Here is an 18,946-nt window from a genome sequence, read left to right as displayed (position 1 = left end):
TCACCTCCTTTCCCTTCAGTTGCTGCAAGTGACCAATTGAAGGTGAGAATGAGAAAAGAAATGGAAAGGGGGAGAAAAGAAAATGTTTTACTCACTGATGTTGGAGACAGGAGGAAGTTTCATCCAACTTCCGCTTTGTGACAAAACAATGGCGCCCTGCCTCAATCAACCAATAGGAATCACCGTGTTCCGCTGTGTCGTCTACGGGTGGCAGTGCGCAGGCCCGTCGCGCGCGGACTCGGGAGGCCCGACCCGACCCATTGTTCTCCCTCCCTTTGTTCGCCCTCTGCCTGCACGTGTACCTCCTCGAGATCAGGTTTCATACGGCTCCGGTCAGAGCGAGGAACCGCTCAGTGATCTCCCCCTCCCCCGCGGCCCGGGACTGCGCATGTGCGAATGAGAACCCGCCCACTGACTTTCCTGCTGAGGTGTTGACCAATTGGACGATTTGGAGGACCGGAAGGTCTCTGGTCCTCCAGCCAATCAGAGCGCGGGGTTCGTGTGAGGGCCGATTGAGCTTCACTGAGACGGAATCTTCCTCCTCTCTCCAACATCTGTGAGTAAAACACTTTCTTTTCTCCCCCTTTCCATTTCTTTTCTCATTCTCACCTTCAATTGGTCACTTGCAGCAACTGAAGGGAAAGGAAGTGAATCCAGGGAGGGTGCAGACTCTGGAAAGCTTGGCCCAGGTCTCTCTCTCTCTCTGTTAAAGACATTGACATCCTTTGCTCCCTCAGTTTGACACATTTATTTGTCGAGACTCTCTGAAGCTCAAATACGACAAATATAAACCATCCAGGAGTCGTGCTGCTGCCCAGCCTGTAATATAACAGAGGGCCGGTTTAGCTCAGCTGGTTAGTGAAGCAGAGCGAGGCCAGCAGCGTTGGTTTAATTCCGTAACGGCTGAAATTATTCATGAAGGCCCCACCTTCTCAAACCTGTCCCTCGCCTGAGGTGTAGTGATCCTTGGGTTAAACTACCACCAGGCAGCTCTCCCCCTCAAAGGGGAAAGCAGCCTCTGGTCATGTGGGACTATGGTGACTTTAACTTTAATATAATAACTGAATCTACTTGATATAATCCTCATCCAGCCCAAAGCCCCTCAGTGTATAAACCAGATAATTCCACTCAACTCGAGCAAATGCTTTCAGTACACTGCTTTTACCAGACTCCAAAACGACCCTCTTCTGGACTGACCTTATTAACACTACACCTCTGTAGGCTTCACCCGTTGCCGGTGTTTATGTAGTTACATTGTGTACCTTGTGTTGCCGTATTATGTATTTTCTTTTATTTCCTTTTCTTTTCATGTACTTAATGATCCATTGAGCTGCTTGCAGAAAAATACTCTTCACTGTACCTCGGTACACGTGACAATAAATAAATCCAATCCAAGAGATCACCAGTCCATCCAGTGCATATTTCTGAAAAGCTTGAATCACATTCAGTAACCTTTTAAAGTTGTGACTGGAAAATCTTCCCCGATAAAGCCAGTCTGGTCCTCCCGCACAATTGTCGGAAGGATGTCCTCCAGCCTTCTCACCAAAACTTTAGATAGCAGTTTGAAGTGAAGATTCAAAAGAGGGATTGACCAAAAAGAGGTCCACTCCTCTGTGTCCTTGCCCGCCTTCAGAATCAAAGATATATAAGCCTCACAAAGAGTTGCTGGCAGCATCTCCGAGTCAAAAGAGTGACAATACATAACCACCAATGGATCTGACAACAAATCCTCAAATACGCTATAATAATAATCTTTATTAGTGTCACAAGTCGGCTGACATTAACACTGCAGTGAAGTTACTGTGAAAATCCCCTATCGCCACACTCCGGTGCCTGTTCGGGTACCATGAGGGAGAATTCAGAACGTCCAAATTACCTAACAGCACGTCTTTCGGGACTTGTGGGACGAATCCGGAGCACCCGGAGGAAACCTACGCAGACACGGGGAGAACGTGCAGACTTTGCATAGACAGAGACCCAAGCTGGGAATCGAATGCGGATCCCTGACGCTGTGAAGCAACAGTGCTAACCACTGTGCTACATGCCAAGGATTTGCTCGGTTTATTCCCAAACTTGTACAACCTCTTCCTGACCTGCTGAGTCAATAGGGAGTCCAAAGCCACTCTTGCCGTGTTAACCTCCTTCAGCGATCGCTTCCTCGGGGCCTTTTTATAATTCTCCTCGGCCTTTGCCAGACAAACCTCCAGACGTCTTTGGTGCTCCAGCATCCTGTACCTTTTATTAGCAGTGTAAGAAATGATCACCCACTCCGCCCACACACACACACACACACACACACACACACACATTGGCATGAGCTATAGACATCTGGAGGGGGAAATGGAGGGAGAAATACCAGGGGCCAAGTTAAAGAAAAGGAAGAATTCAAATTCTTCCTCAAAATGTGTCGGAAATGACGTAACTCTTATCAGGGAAGCATCAAATCACCACTCCTGACCTTGGGGTGAGCCCTCGAGCAGGAACTCCAGAGAAATTAGGAGATGGTCCACAATTACAATGTTTCCAGTGGTGCAAGAGGACAACAGGTGTAGGTCCTCGGCTGAAAAAAGTTGTTGATTCTATTATGACTTTGATGTGGGGCTGGAAAGACAGTAAAATCTATACCCTTTCGGTGCAAATCTCTCCACATAACCCAACTCCTTACAAGCCGGGGCCAACGTCCTACCTTGCAGCATGGGGGGGGGGGGGGGGGGGGGGTTGGTTCCTGGTAACCAGGGGCTTATCAACCAGGGGCTTATCTACCAGAGAATTTAAGTGGCCGTTGAAGTCTATAAAATCCACAAAAACCTTCGTAATGAACGAAGTATTTCGGGGATCCATAAACATTCATTATTGAAACAACATCTATAGAACATAGAACACTACAGCGCAGTACGGGCCCTTCGGCCCTCGATGTTGCGCCGACCTGTGAAACCATCTGAAGCCTATCTGACCTACACTATTCCATTTTCATCCATATGTCTATCCAGTGACCACTTAAATACCCTTAAAGTTGGCGAGTCTACTACTATTGCAGGCAGGGCGTTCCACACCCCTACTACTCTCTGAGTAAAGAAACTGCCTCTGACATCTGTCCTATATCTCTCACCCCTCAATTTAAAGCTATGTCCCCTCGTGTTGGTCATCACCATCCGAGGAAAAAGACTCTCACTGTCCACCCTATCTAACCCTCTGACTATCTTATATGTCTCTATTAAGTCACCTCTCAGCCTTCTCCTCTCTAACGAAAACAACCTCAATTCCCTGAGCCTTTCCTCGTAAGACCTTCCCTCCATACCAGGCAACATCCTAGTAAATCTCCTCTGAACCCTTTCCAAAGCTTCCACATCCTTCCTATAATGTGGTGACCAGAACTGCACGCAGTACTCCAGGTGTGGCCGCACCAGAGTTATGTACAGCTGCAGCATGACCCTGTGGTTCCGAAACTCAATCCCCCTGCTTATAAAGGCTAGCACACCATATGCCTTCTTAACAGCCCTATTAACCTGGGTGGCAACTTTCAGGGATTTATGTACCTGGATGCCGAGATCTCTCTGTTCATCTACACTACCAAGAATCTTGCCATTAGCCCAGTACTCTGCATTCCTGTTACTCCTTCCAAAGTGAACCACCTCACACTTTTCCGCATTAAACTCCATCTGCCACCTCTCAGCCCAGCTCTGCAGCTTATCTATGTCCCTCTGTATCCTATAACATCCTTCAGCACTATCCACAACTCCACCGACCTTCGTGTCATCTGCAAATTTACTAACCCATCCTTCTACACCCTCTTCCAGGTCATTTATAAAAATTACAAACAGCAGTGGCCCCAAAACAGATCCTTGCGGTACACCACTAGTAACTGAACTCCAGGATGAACATTTGCCATCAACCACCACCCTCTGTCTTCTTTCAGCTAGCCAATTACTGATCCAAACCGCTAAATCACCTTCAATTCCATACTTCCTTATTTTCTGCATTAGCCTACCGTGGGGAACCTTATCAAACGCCTTACTGAAATCCATATACACCACATCAACAGCTTTACCCTGATCCACCTGTTTGGTCACCTTCTCAAAAAACTCAATAAGGTTTGTGAGACATGACCTGCCCTTCACAAAACCGTGTTGAGTATCGCTAATCAACTTGTTCTTTTCAAGATGATTATAAACCCTATCTCTTATAACCTTTTCCAACATTTTACCCACAACCGAAGTAAGGCTCACAGGTCTATAATTACCAGGGTTGTCTCTACTCCCCTTCTTGAACAAGGGGACAACATTTGCTATCCTCCAGTCTTCCGGCACTATTCCTGTCGACAAAGACGACATAAAGATCAAGGACAAAGGCTCAGCAATCTCCTCCCTGGCTTCCCAGAGAATCCTAGGATAAATCCCATCTGGCCCAGGGGACTTGTCTATTTTGACATTTTCTAAAATTGCTAACACCTCCTCCTTGTGAACCTCAATTCCATCTAGCCTGGTCGACTGAACCTGAGTGTTCTCCTCGACAACATTGTCTTTCTCCAGTGTAAACACTGACGAAAAATATCCATTTAATGCTTCCCCTATCTCCTCTGATTCCACACACAACTTTCCACTACTATCCTTGATTGGCCCTAATCTTACTCGAGTCATTCTTTTGTTCCTGATATACCTATAGAAAGCCTTAGGGTTTTCCTTGATCCTATCCGCCAACGACTTTTCGTGTCCTCTCCTCGCTCTTCTTAATTCTCCCTTTAGGTCCTTCCTGGCTAACTTGTAACTCTCAAGTGCCCTAACTGAGCCTTCATGTCTCATCCTAACATAAGCCTTCTTCTTCCTCTTGACAAGTGCTTCAACTTCCTTAGTAAACCACGGCTCCCTTGCTCGACAACTTCCTCCCTGCCTGACAGGTACATACTTATCAAGGACACGCAGTAGCTGTTCCTTGAAAAAGCTCCACATTTCGATTGTACCCATCCCCTGCAGTTTCCTTCCCCATCCTATACCTCCTAAATCTTGCCGAATAGCATCATAATTGCCTTTCCCCCAGCTATAATTCTTGCCTTGCGGTATATACCTATCCCTGCCCATTGCTGAAGTAAACATAACCGAGTTGTGATCACTATCACCAAAGTGCTCACCTACATCTAAATCTAACACCTAGCCGGGTTCATTACCCAGTACCAAATCCAATGTGGCCTCGCCCCTTGTTGGCCTGTCTGCATACTGTGTCAGAAAACCCTCCTGCACACACTGCACAAAAACTGACCCATCTATAGTACTCGAACTATAGTATTTCCAGTCAATATTTGGAAAGTTAAAGTCCCCCATAACAACTACCCTGTTACTCTCGCTCCTGTCAAGAATCATCTTTGCAATCCTTTCCTCTACATCTCTGGGACTATTCGGAGGTCTATAGACAACTCCCAACAGGGTGACCTCACCTCTACTGTTCCTAACCTCGGCCCATACTGCCTCAGTAGACGAGTCCTCAAGCGTCCTTTCTACCGCCGTAATACTTTCCTTGATTAACAATGCCACACCCCCCCCCTCTTTTACCATCTTCTCTGTTCTTACAGAAACATCTAAATCCTGGAACCTGCAACAACCATTCCTGTCCCTGCTCTACCCATGTCTCCGAAATCGCCACAACATCGAGATCCCAGGTACCAACCCATGCTGCAAGCTCACCCACCTTATTCCGGATGCTCCTGGCGTTGAAGTAGACACACTTCAAACCAGCGACCTGCTTACCGGTGCCCTCTTTCGAACTTTTAACCCTATCCCTGACCTCACTACTCTCAACATCCTGTACACTGGGTCTACAATTTAGGTTCCCATCCCCCTGCTGAATTAGTTTAAACCCCCCCGAAGAGCACTAGCAAATCTCCCTCCCAGGATATTGGTACCCCTCTGGTTCAGGTGAAGACCATCCTGTTTGTAGAGGTCCCACCTACCCCAGAATGAGCCCCAATTATCCAGGAAACCAAAACCCTCCCTCCTGCACCATCCCTGTAGCCACGTGTTCAACTCCTCTCTCTCCTTATTTCTCACTTCGCTAGCACGTGGCACGGGTAACAACCCAGAGATAACAACTCTGTTTGTTCTAGCTCTCAGCTTCCACCCTAGCTCCCTGAATTTCTGTCTCAAATCCCCATCTCTCTTCCTACCTATGTCGTTGGTACCTATGTGGACCACGACTTGGGGCTGCTCCCCCTCCCCCTTAAGGATCCCAAAAACACGATCAGAGACATCACGAACCCTGGCACCTGGGAGGCAACACACCAACCGTGAGTCTCTTTCGTTCCCACAGAACCTCCTGTCTGTTCCTCTAACTATGGAGTCCCCAATGACAAGTGCTCTGTTCCTCTTCTCCCTTCCCTTCTGAGCAACAGGGACAGACTCTGTGCCAGAGACCTGCGCCCTATTGCTTACCCCTGGTAAGTCGTCCCCCGCAACAGTATCCAAAACGGTATACTTGTTATAGAGGGGAACGACCACAGGGGATCCCTGCACTGCCTGCCGGTTCCCTCTGCCTCCCCTGACGGTAACCCATCTACTTTCTTCTTTTACCTGAGGTGTGACTACCTCCCTATAACTCCTCTCAATAACCTCCTCCGCCTCCCGAATGATCCGAAGTTCATCCAGCTCCAGCTCCAGGTCCCTAATGCGGCTCTCGAGGAGCTGGAGTTGGGTGCACTTCCCGCAGATGTAGTCAGAAGGGACACGAGAGGTGACCCTTTCCTCCCACATTCTGCAGGAGGAACATTCAACTGCCCTAGCCTCCATTCCCACTGAACTAACTTCCCAACTACTGAAAAATAAAAAAATAAAAAACTTGTTAGTTTAGCAATCCAACGGACAGAGCTTTTTTTTTTGGTTAGAGGAGGAGGATGGGTGGGAGACACTACGTAAGTAGTGTTTCGGGTAAAGCTGTCACTCGAGAACAGCCCCTTCACAAACCACCTTCAGCTTACGCTGACCGCACTGCACGTATGCAAATCTCCCCGGAACAGCCAATCAGAAGCTCTGCTCTGCTGCCCTCTGCTGGATGCTCACCTTCCGTCGAACTCCTCGGGTCACTGATGCAGGTGCACCTTCAACTTACGCTGACCGCACTGCACGTATGCAAATCTCCCCGGAACAGCCAATCAGAAGCTCTGCTCTGCTGCCCTCTGCTGGATGCTCACCTTCCGTCGAACTCCTCGGGTCACTGATGCAGGTGCACCTTCAACTTACGCTGACCGCACTGCACGTATGCAAATCTCCCCGGAACAGCCAATCAGAAGCTCTGCTCTGCTGCCCTCTGCTGGATGCTCACCTTCCGTCGAACTCCTCGGGTCACTGATGCAGGTGCACCTTCAACTTACGCTGACCGCACTGCACGTATGCAAATCTCCCCGGAACAGCCAATCAGAAGCTCTGCTCTGCTGCCCTCTGCTGGATGCTCACCTTCCGTCGAACTCCTCGGGTCACTGATGCAGGTGCACCTTCAACTTACGCTGACCGCACTGCACGTATGCAAATCTCCCCGGAACAGCCAATCAGAAGCTCTGCTCTGCTGCCCTCTGCTGGATGCTCACCTTCCGTCGAACTCCTCGGGTCACTGATGCAGGTGCACCTTCAACTTACGCTGACCGCACTGCACGTATGCAAATCTCCCCGGAACAGCCAATCAGAAGCTCTGCTCTGCTGCCCTCTGCTGGATGCTCACCTTCCGTCGAACTCCTCGGGTCACTGATGCAGGTGCACCTTCAACTTACGCTGACCGCACTGCACGTTTGCAAATCTCCCCGGAACAGCCAATCAGAAGCTCTGCTCTGCTGCCCTCTGCTCTCCATGCACCGAACCTCTAATGATCACATATCCACCTCCTTTGTCCTTGGTGCAGGTTTCAACCTTAAAAGTGATATATATATTTTTTTAAATAATTTTTATTGGAATGTTTTTACACAAAATATAAAAATATAACAACAAACAATAATATGCAACAAACTACCCCATAACAACCGTAACACCCCCCAAACCGTATCAACGCATGTATCCCATCCCCCCCCCCCCAACCCCAACAAGAGAACTTAACCATAAATTAAAATTAAATAAATCAAATTTAAATAAAATGAACAAACATAGTCATCGTCTCCCCTCCACCCCCCTGGGTTGCTGCTGCAACTGTACCAGTACCCCATCGTTGAGCCAGAAAGTCGAGGAAAGGTTGCCACCGCCTGAAGAACCCTTGTACCGATCCTCTTAGGGCGAATTTGACCTTCTCTAGTCTAATAAAGCCCGCCATGTCATTGATCCAGGTCTCCACACTCGGGGGGCCTCGCATCCTTCCATTGTAGCAAAATCCTTCGCCGGGCTACTAGGGACGCAAAGGCCAGCATACCGGCCTCTTTCGCCTCCTGCACTCCCGGCTCCACCCCAACCCCAAAACTCGCGAGTCCCCATCCTGGCTTGACCCTGGGTCCCACCACCCTTGACACCGTCCTCGCCACCCCCTTCCAGAACTCCTCCAGTGCCGGGCATGCCCAGAACATATGGGCATGGTTCGCTGGACTCCCCGAGCACCTGACACACCTGTCTTCACCCCCAAAGAACCTACTCATCCTCGTCCCAGTCATGTGGGCCCTGTTCAGCACCTTGAATTGAATGAGGCTAAGCCGCGCACACGAGGAGGAAGAGTTAACCCTCTCCAGGGCACCAGCCCATGTCCCGTCTTCGATCTGTTCCCCCAGTTCCCCCTCCCACTTAGTTTTCAGCTCCTCTACTGACGCCTCTTCCACCTGCTGCATAACCTTGTAGATATCGGAAATCTTCCCCTCTCCGACCCAGACCCCTGAAAGCACCCTGTCCCTCACCCCCCTCGCAGGAAGCGCAGGGAATCCCTCCACCTGCCGTCTAGCAAATGCCTTTACCTGCAGATATCTGAACATGTTTCCCGGGGGGAGCCCAAATTTCTCCTCCAACTCCCCCAGGCTCGCAAACCTCCCATCAATAAACAGGTCCCTCAGCTGTCTGATGCCCGCTCTGTACCAACCCTGAAATCCCCCATCCATGTTCCCCGGGACGAACCTATGGTTCCCCCTTAACGGAGCCTCCATCGAGCCCCCCACTTCTCCCCTGTGTCGCCTCCACTGTCCCCAAATCTTGAGGGTAGCCGCCACCACCGGTCTCGTGGTATACCTTATGGGAGGGAGCGGCCACGGACCGTTACCAGGGCCCCCAGGCTTGTATTTCCACAGGACGCCGTCTCCATCCGTTTCCATGCTGCCCCCTCCCCCTCCATCACCCACGTGCGCACCATCGACACGTTGACCGCCCAGTAGTACCCCGAGAGATTGGGCAACGCCAGCCCCCCCCTATCTCTACCCCGCTCCAAGAAGACCCTCTTCACCCTCGGGGTGCCATGCGCCCAAACAAAGCCCATGATGCTGCTGGTCACCCTTTTAAAAAAGGCCCTCGGGATAAAGATGGGCAAGCACTGGAAGAGGAACAAGAACCTCGGGAGAACCGTCATTTTGACGGACTGCACTCTACCCGCCAGCGATAGCGGCACCATGTCCCACCTTTTAAATTCCTCCTCCATCTGCTCCACTAGTCTGGTGAGGTTAAGCTTATGGAGAGTCCCCCAACTCCTGGTCACCTGCACCCCCAGGTACCTGAAACTCTTCACTGCCCTCCTAAAAGGGAGCCTCCCAATTCCCTCCTCTTGATCTCCCGGGTGCACCACAAATACCTTGCTCTTTCCTAAATTTAGCTTATAGCCCGAGAAGCCCCCAAATTCCGCTAACAGCTCCATCACCCCCGGCATTCCCCCTTCTGGGTCCGCCACATACAGCAGCAGGTCGTCCGCATACAGCGATACCCGATGTTCCTCCCCACCCTGCACCAGACCCCTCCATTTCCCTGACGCCCTCAACGCCATAGCCAGAGGTTCAATTTCCAGTGCAAAGAGCAAGGGGGACAGGGGGCACCCCTGCCTGGTCCCACAGTAGAGCCTAAAGTACTCCGATCTCCTTCCATTCGTAACTACACTCGCCATCGGAGCCACGTAGAGCAGCCTCACCCATTTGATGAATCTCTCCCCAAATCCAAACCGCTCCTGCACCTCCCACAGGTACCCCCACTCAACTCTATCAAACGCTTTCTCTGCGTCCAGCGCCACCACTATCTCCGTCTCCCCCTCCATTGCCGACATCATGATAACATTTAGCAGTCTCCGCACATTCGTGTTGGGCTGCCGCCCCTTGACAAATCCTGTCTGATCTTCGTATATCACCTCTTGCACACAATCCTCTATTCTGGTGGCCAGGATCTTCGCCAGCAACGTAGCGTCTACATTGAGGAGCGAGATAGGCCTGTATGATCCACACTGCAAGGGGTCCTTATCCCGCTTTAGGATCAAAGAGATCAGTGCCCGCGACATCGTCGGGGGCAAAGCCCCCCCCCCCTCCCATGCCTCATTGAAGGCTCGCACCAGCAGGGGACCCACCAGGTCTGCATATTTTTTGTAAAATTCCACCGGGAACCCGTCCGGCCCCGGGGCCTTACCTGACTGCATTTGTCCAATCCCCCTGACTAGCTCCTCCAGCTCTATCGGCGCCCCCAGCCCCTCTACCAGCCCCTCTTGAACCCTTGGGAACCATAGCCTGTTCATGAAGCTCTCCATCCCCCCTCTCCCCATCGGAGGTTCTGACCGGTACAGTTCCTCGTAAAAGTCCCTAAAGACCCGGTTTACTTCTGTCCCCTTCTGCACTACATTCCCACCCCTATCCGTCACTCCACCAATTTCCCTAGCCGCATCTCGCTTACGGAGCTGATGCGCCAACATCCTGCTCGCCTTCTCCCCATACTCATACCGCGCCCTGCGCCCTCCTCCACTGTGTCTCCGCCTTTCTGGTGGTCAACAAGTCAAATTTGGCCTGCAAACTACGCCATTCCACCAGCAACCCTTCCTCCGGTGCCCCCGCATATCTCCTGTCCACATCCAGGAGCTCCCCCACCAGTCGCTCCCTCTCCTTCCTCTCCCTCCTTTCCCTGTGGGCCCGGATGGAGATCAGCTCCCCCCGGATCACTGCTTTCAGAGCCTCCCAGACCGTCCCCACGCGGACCTCCCCCGTATCATTGGTATCCAGATACCCCTCAATGCTTCTCCGAACCCTCCTACACACCTCCTCATCAGACAGCATCCCCACATCCAGGCGCCAGAGCGGGCGCTGGTCCCGCGCCTCCCCCATCTCCAGATCAACCCAGTGCGGAGCATGGTCCGAAATCGCTATGGCCGAATACTCGGCATCCTGCACCCTCGGAATCAATCCCCTGCTCAGGACAAAAAAGTATATTCGGGAATAGACCCTATGGACATGAGAGAAAAAGGAATACTCCCGCGCACTTGGTCTCCCAAACTTCCAGGGATCCACCCCTCCCATCTGGTCCATGTATCCCCTCAGTACTTTGGCTGAGGCCGGTCTCCTACTTGTCCTTGAACTGGACCAGTCCAGTGTGGGATCCAGCACTGTGTTAAAATCTCCCCCCATGATCAGGCCCCCTGCCTCCAGGTCCGGGATGCGGCCCAACAAGCGCCTCATGAAGCCGGCATCATCCCAATTCGGGGCATACAAATTATCATAGAATTTACAGTGCAGAAGGAGGCCATTCGGCCCATCAAGTCTGCACCGACTCTTGGAAAGAGCACCCTACCCAAGGTCAACACCTCCACCCTATCCCCATAACCCAGTAACCCCACCCAACACTAAGGGCAATTTTGGACACTAAGGGCAATTTATCATGGCCAATCTATCTAACCACATCTTTGGACTGTGGGAGGAAACCGGGGCACCCGGAGGAAACCCACGCACACACGGGGAGGATGTGCAAACTCCGCACAGACAGTGACCCAAGCCGGAATCAAACCTGGGACCCTGGAGCCGTGAAGCGATTGTGCTATCCACAATCGCTTCACAAGCGATTGTGCTATTCACCAGCACCACCTTCTCTCCCTGCAGCCTACTCTTCACCATGATATATCTGCCCTCCTTGTCCGACACCACCTCAGCCGCCTCGAACGCCACCCTCTTCCCCACCAGAATCGCCACCCCCCGGTTCTTCGCGTCCAATCCTGAGTGATAAACCTGCCCCACCCACCCCTTCCTCAGACGAACCTGGTCCGCCACCTTCAAGTGGGTTTCCTGGAGCATAGCCACGTCCGCCTTCAACCCCCTCAGATGAGAAAATACCCTGGTTCTCTTAACCAGCCCATTCAGCCCCCTCACGTTCCAGGTAATCAGCCGGATCAGAGGGCAACTCGCCCCCCCTCCCCCGCCTACTAGCCATAGCTTATCAAATGTTCGCCCCAGGCCAGCACACCCCGCCCGACCCGTTCCCCATGGCGATAATGCCTCTCCTCTTCACCCCCGGCCTCCACCGGCTCCTTCCTAGTCATTCCAGCAGCAACCTGGTATCCCCCCACCCCCCCCAAGGCTAGGACCCCTCCTAGCCGCGATGCCCCCTCCATAGTACTTCCGTGAGTCAGCTGGCTTCTGCTGACCCCGGCAGCTCCCGCCAAAACCCATCCCCTCCCGGCATGGGGTCATCCACCTCTTGCCACACCTCCTTGGCACCGCTTCAGCGCGGGAAAGAAGACCAGTAGAGGCCCCGCCCCCACCACCAGCTCCACCCCCCCTGCCCCGCAGCGCGGGAAACCAGAGGAAAGCCCGCGCTTTCACACTGCCACACCCCACCCTTCTGACGCAGTTCCCCAAAATCCAGTTTCACCCCAACCCCCAGCCCCGTACAGAAGAGAACAAATAAAACACAAACTCCCAACACTCCCCACCTAACCCACAACCATACCCAACAGACAAACCCACCCGTAAACAGAGCAAAAAGAAAACCAGCATACATAACACACATGTCGAAGTTAAAAAAGTTGAAAAAACAGCAACAGCGAAAACAGCAATGGCCATAGTGTGTCCCCAGATCCTAGTTCGAGTCCAGCTTCTCCGCCTGTACAAAGGGCCACGCCTCCTCCGGGGACTCGAAGTAATGGTGCCGGTCCTTGTATGTCAACCACAGGCGCGCAGGCTGCAACATTCCAAATCTGACCTGCTTGGCATGCAGCACCGCCTTCGTCCGGTTGAACCCGGCCCGCCGCTTTGCCACCTCCGCACTCCAGTCCTGGTAGATTCGCACTACCGAATTCTCCCATTTGCTGCTCCTCTCTTTCTTGGCCCAGCGCAGCACACACTCCCAGTCACTAAATCGATGGAACCGCACCAGCACCGCCCTCGGGGGCTCATTTGCCTTGGGCCTCCTGGCCATCACTCTGTGAGCTCCCTCAAGCTCCAGGGGCAAATGGAAGGACCCCGCTCCCATCAACGAGCTCAGCATCGTGGTCACATACACCGGGAGATCCGACCCCTCCAGCCCCTCCGCCAGGCCTAGGATCCTCAAATTCTTTCGCCTCGTGCCAACTTCCAGCTCCTCCAAGCGGTCTTGCCACTTTTTATGAAGTGCCTCGTGCAACTCCACTTTCCCCAAGAGGACCACGGCCTCCTCCTGAAATGAAAATTGCTTATTGTCACGAGTAGGCTTCAATGAAGTTACTGTGAAAAGCCCCTAGTCGCCACATTCCGGCGCCTATCCGGGGAGGCTGGTACGGGAATCGAACCGTGCTGCTGGCCTGCTTGGTCTGCTTTAAAAGCCAGCGATTTAGCCCAGTGAGCTAAACCAGCCCCTCCTCCCTTTCAATGGCCTGCTGCTGCAACTCCCGAATAGACACCTCCTGGGCCGCCTGGGTCCCAAGCAGCTTGTTGGTAGTCGCATTCATGGAGTCCAGCAACTCAGCCTTCAGCTCCGCAAAGCAGCGCAGGAGAGAGGCCTGCTGCTCCTGCGCCCACTTCCACCAGTCCTCGGGTGTTCCGCTGGCCGCCATTTTGTTATTCTTCCCCCGTTTTTTGGGGGGAGCTGCTGCAGCTTCTTCCTTCGCCCCACTCCGGGTGACCACCATAAATTGTGGGGAAAGCTCCACCAGACACCTTCCCCCACCGGGATGCGTTAAATCAGCGCCGTTTGGGGCCCTCAAATTGGCCCAAAAGTCCCTAAATAGCGGGAGCTGCCGAACGTGCGGCTTAGCTCCGCATAGCCGCAACCGGAAGTCAAAAGTGATATTTTTTTTAATAAGGATTGCCATACCCCTGATATTTGATGAAAAGGTGGCACAAAAACCCGCCTCACCCAATCCCACCTCAATTTAAAGTGTTCCTCATCATCCAAATGGGTTTCCTGTAATAAAGCTATGTGAAATTTCTCCTTTAGAAAGGAGAGGATCTTTTTCCTTCTGATAGGGTGATGGATGCCCCATACATTCCCTGGGAAAATTTGCAGATTAACTGCTGCCATTAGTTCGACGACAGAGAGAACAGGAACAGATTTTAACGCCACAATCAGGCGTGCGCCATTACCCCCTCCTCCAACTCACTTTACACCAGAGGTACCAAAGTTTCCCCAAACTGCTCCTTTCACGAATAAAAGCCCCGTCTGTACCAGAGTAGGTCAACAACACATAAACCCTCCCATAATAACAACAATACAAAAGAATCACCACCACAATAGATCCAAGGGGACATTCCTCAATAAGACTGAGGACCCGGAGGATTAACCCCACGGCCAGACTGTCGTTACCCTCAGGATACCTTCTCCAAAATGAGGAGAAGGAAAGAAGGGCCAACAAGGGAATGGGGATCGAATGTCCCTCCCACATCTTAAACCGACCCGTGAAGACCTGCATCCACCACCACCCCCCCTTCGGCAATGGCACCACTCGGTTCTGCCATGATTAACGATCAGATAATAGAAGAAAGATGACGGATAACAAGCACACGGCACATCTCCCATAACTGAGAAAAGATTATGTGAGTTCCTGTAGCACTCGAGGAAAAGAAGACATTCAATCGGCGCCCACAGGATAACAACTCCCTTCAACAGGATAAAAGATAAATTCAGACAACAACACCATGATAGGGAAAGAGTCCGGATTAGAGCCTGGGTTAGTCCGAGCTGCAAACCATTCCTCCAAATACTTGCCCTTTAAGGATTTAGCGAAGACCAAGGCAGTAGTCGGATTATCAAAAGACTTGACGGAGTTGTCAGATACAATTTTCAGGGTTGCAGGATAAAGCGACATAATTCACTCCCGCAGCCATGAGTTCCCTTCAAACTTCATCAAAGCCTCGATGCTTCGTTTGTGTGGCTGCCGAAAAGTCCTGGAAGAAGGAGCCAGGTCCCACCTCACCGTACCCATTTCCAGGACCTACTGGTGATCTTTCAAGTTGTGGAAGTGAAAGATTCCAGGCCTGGGATGAAAACTATCCCTCGGCCTCAAAGACAGGATCCGCTGCCCTTTCTAATTGGAAACACCCAGGCTTCACATCCAGCTTCAAAAAATGTGGCAATGGTCCTCGAAAATCCTAAGGGGAGCCTTACCCTCCACGCCTTCTGGCAGGCCGACGACTTGGATGTTCTTTCTGTGACCCTTGGTTCTCCAAATCCTCCAGGGCCTCCGCCATGCCACTCAGTCAGTTTTCCAAGGATTGAATTGTTGTCTCCACTGAGGAGGCATCTTGTCAACGTTCAGGATCCTCTTCTCCGGATCATCAAGCCTCTTTAACATAGACATGTAGAAGGTAGAAGTAGAGGAGGCTATTTGGCCCTTCTGGCCTGCTCCACCGTTCGTCATGATCATGGTTGATCATCCAGCTCAATAGCCTAATCCTGCTTTCTCCCCATAACCCTTGATCCCATTGACCTCGAGTACCAAATCTAGCCACCTCTTGAATGCATTCAGTGTCTTAGCCTTGTCAAGTGAGTGTCCCTTTAAGAAAGGTTTTCTCTTATCACATGACTTGGAGCACGGCTTCAGTGCTGTCATTTGTGGGTGGAGCTGGGCTGTGGCTGTCCGGTGAGAGGAGGTTTAGTGTTAGGGTTTCAGTTTCAGTTTGTTGCTTTGGACTGCAGAATAAATAAGCAGTGTTTCCCTGTTTTTCTCTGTTATTTTAAAAGCTGTTCCAGCGAACTGAAAGCACATTGGGTGCGGCAAACTGTAACTTTAAAGATAGAGTTACTTTCCGGAAGGAGATTTGAATCTGCTGGTTAAAGGCTGGATCAGAATCTTGGGGAAAGGATCAGTCCCATTCAAGTGAGATGACAGTGTGCCGTGCCACGCCCTTGAAAGGGGTTTTGGTTTATTGGATTTTGTATTGAATTGGAACAGCTATGAAGGGGAATTCATTAGAGTTATATACATAGATTACTGTAGCTGTTGTGGTTTTTTTATGTTTGTAATTGATGGTAAATTCTTGATAAGTGTTTCATATATATTAACTACATTTTTATAATAAACTTTGTTTTGATAAAAGTGCCGAGGAAGTCTGATGAATCACACCTGAAGTGATGGATCTTGTGCTCATCCTAGCCAAATTCAACATAAAAGTTATAGGTCAGGTGAGCTTCATAATACAATTTGGAGTTTCGAAGCCCTGACCCATAACAGCCTCAACTGCTTCCTGCGGGAATGAATTTGACAGGATCACCACTCTTTGGGTGAAGAAATGTCTCCTCATAAAAAAAGAACAAAGAAAAGTACAGCACACGAACAGGCCCTTCGGCCCTCCAAGCCTGAGCCGACCAAGCTGCCCGACTAAACTACAATCTTCTGCACTTCCTGGGTCCGTATCCCAACTCTGTCTAAATGGTCTCCCCCGAATCCTCAGACTGTGACCCCTGGTTCTGGGTATACCCACCATCGGGAACATCTTCCCTGCATCCAACCTCCTAGTCCTGTTAGAATTTTGATTAGTCTCTATGACATCCCCGCTCATTCGTCTGAACTCCAGCGAAAACAATCCTAACCTCGTCAATCTCTCTGCATACGTCAGTGCCGCCATCTCCGGAATCAGCCTGGTAAACCTTCGCTGCACTCCCTCGAGAGAAAGACCATCCTTCCTCAGAAAAGGAGACCAAAACTGCACACAATATTCCAGGTGTGGCCTCACCAAGGCCCTGCATCATAGCAACAATACATCCTTGCTCCTGTACTCAACCTCTCGCAATGAAAGCCAACTTACCATTATCCTTCTTTACCGCCTGCTGCAACTGCATGCTTATCTTCAGCGACTGGTGCACAAGGACACCCAGGTCCCGCTGCACTCTTCCCTCTCCCAATTTACAGTCATTCAGGTAGTAATCTGCCTTCTTGTTTTGGCTTCCAAATTGAATAACCCGACATTTATCCAAATTATACTGCATCTGCCATTGGTTTGCCCACTTGCCCAACCTGTCCAGTTCATGCTGAAGGTTCTCTGCATCTTCGTGACAGTTCACCCTCCCACCCATCTTGGTATCACCGGCAAACTTTGAGATGTTACATTTTATTCTGTCGACCACATCATTAGTGTATATTGTGAATAGCTGGGGATCCAGCACCGATCCCTGTGGCACTCCACTAGTTACTGCCTGCCAATTTGAAAACGATCCGTTGATGCATACCCTTTGTTTCCTTTCTGCCAACCAGTTTTCTATCCATCTCAATACACTTCCATCAATGTGCTTTAATCATGCAAGATAATCTCTTGTGCGAGACTTTGTCAAACGCTTTCTGAAAGTCCAAATGTACCACATTCACTGGCTCCCCCTTCTCAACTCTACTAGTTGATTACTCTTCGTGGCATTTTACAGCTCAGCCTCATGAGCTCACAGATATTGAGTCAGCTCACTCAGTCTCTGGTCAATAACACGGAGAATGTTGGCAGTCGTTATTTTCACCGCCTCCGAGAGAGCCCCGGAGAGCGCGGGGCCGAGAGACCTCCAGAGGGTCAGGCCGCCATGTTGAAAAAGTGTCTCCGAGCCCTCTCCGGCGCCTGTTTGGGTACACTCGGGAGAATTCAGATTATCCAATTTAACTCACAAGTACGTCTTTCGGGACTTGTGGGAGGAAACCGGAGCACCCGGAGGAAACCCACGAAGGCATGGGGAGAAGGTGCAGACTCCGCACGGACAGTGACCCAAGCCAGGATTTGAACCGGGTCCCTGACGCTGTAAAGCAACAGTGCTACCCACTGTGCTACCATGCCTCAGTCATCAAGTATTTTCAGGACCGAGATTGATATGTTTCCAGATATTGAAGATATCAAGGGATATGAGGAATAGTTTGGGAAAATGGTGCATAGGTGGATTGGCCAATGAACTCATTGAATGGTTGAGCAGGCTAGATGAGCTGAATAGCCGACTGCAGCTCCTATTTGTTCTGGTGTATGTGTCCAGGACAGGAAGCAGTGAGCATGGATCTGTCAATCAGCCTGAATCAGCACCTTCAGGAGAATTGGGAGGGTGAATATTAGATACAGCAGAGTGAGAATGGAGGGAGAGTGTATGGGATGGAGATTTACACCTTTTGGGGAATGAGAGAGGAAAGAATGTTCCAGAGAAACTGGAATTGTTTGTTTTGAATTTCTATCCTGTACTGACAGTGATTTCTGTTAAAAATTGTCTCTACAGGATATTAGAAGAGGAGGAATTACAGACAGACATCTCAAACGTCACGTCTCGATCTGACTGAGTCACTTGATTCATCGGGGCCTGAATTTCATCGGCCTTTAAATCTAGAAGGAGAAATGTTTGCCAGATCTGTCTATTTTAAAAGATTTTAAACATCAGTGTGACTGGAAAAGCACAGACACACACCCGAGTGAGAGTGTTCCAGAGCACTGACTGTGGAAAGAGCTTTAACCAGTTACACAGCCTGAAAAAACATCACAACATTCACAGCGGGGAGAGACCGTACACGTGTTCTGTGTGTGGATGAAGCTCCAAATCGTCAGAGCTGGGAAAACACAAAGAGGCCTCAAACATGGAGAAACCGTGGAAATGTGGGGATTGTGGGAAGGGATACAGATCTCCATCAG

At 50.7% G+C, this 18,946-nt stretch overlaps 1 protein-coding gene and 1 long non-coding RNA gene across 2 annotated transcripts in view; both read left to right on the top strand.

The window, feature by feature from the left end:
* LOC119952155 (gastrula zinc finger protein XlCGF26.1-like) overlaps positions 1 to 18,946 on the top strand; it is a 44,471-nt gene that overhangs the window by 24,311 nt on the left and 1,214 nt on the right. The window lies entirely within an intron of this gene.
* On the top strand, positions 375 to 18,868 carry LOC119952254. Its single transcript, XR_005457793.1, has 2 exons — positions 375 to 556; positions 18,540 to 18,868. It is a non-coding gene; the product is annotated as an uncharacterized LOC119952254 (long non-coding RNA).

The sequence above is a fragment of the Scyliorhinus canicula genome, chromosome 17, assembly GCF_902713615.1.
Source record: "Scyliorhinus canicula chromosome 17, sScyCan1.1, whole genome shotgun sequence".
NCBI lineage: Eukaryota > Metazoa > Chordata > Chondrichthyes > Carcharhiniformes > Scyliorhinidae > Scyliorhinus > Scyliorhinus canicula.
Note: the sequence above shows the minus strand (reverse complement) of the source record. Positions and strands in the feature narration are given on the sequence as shown.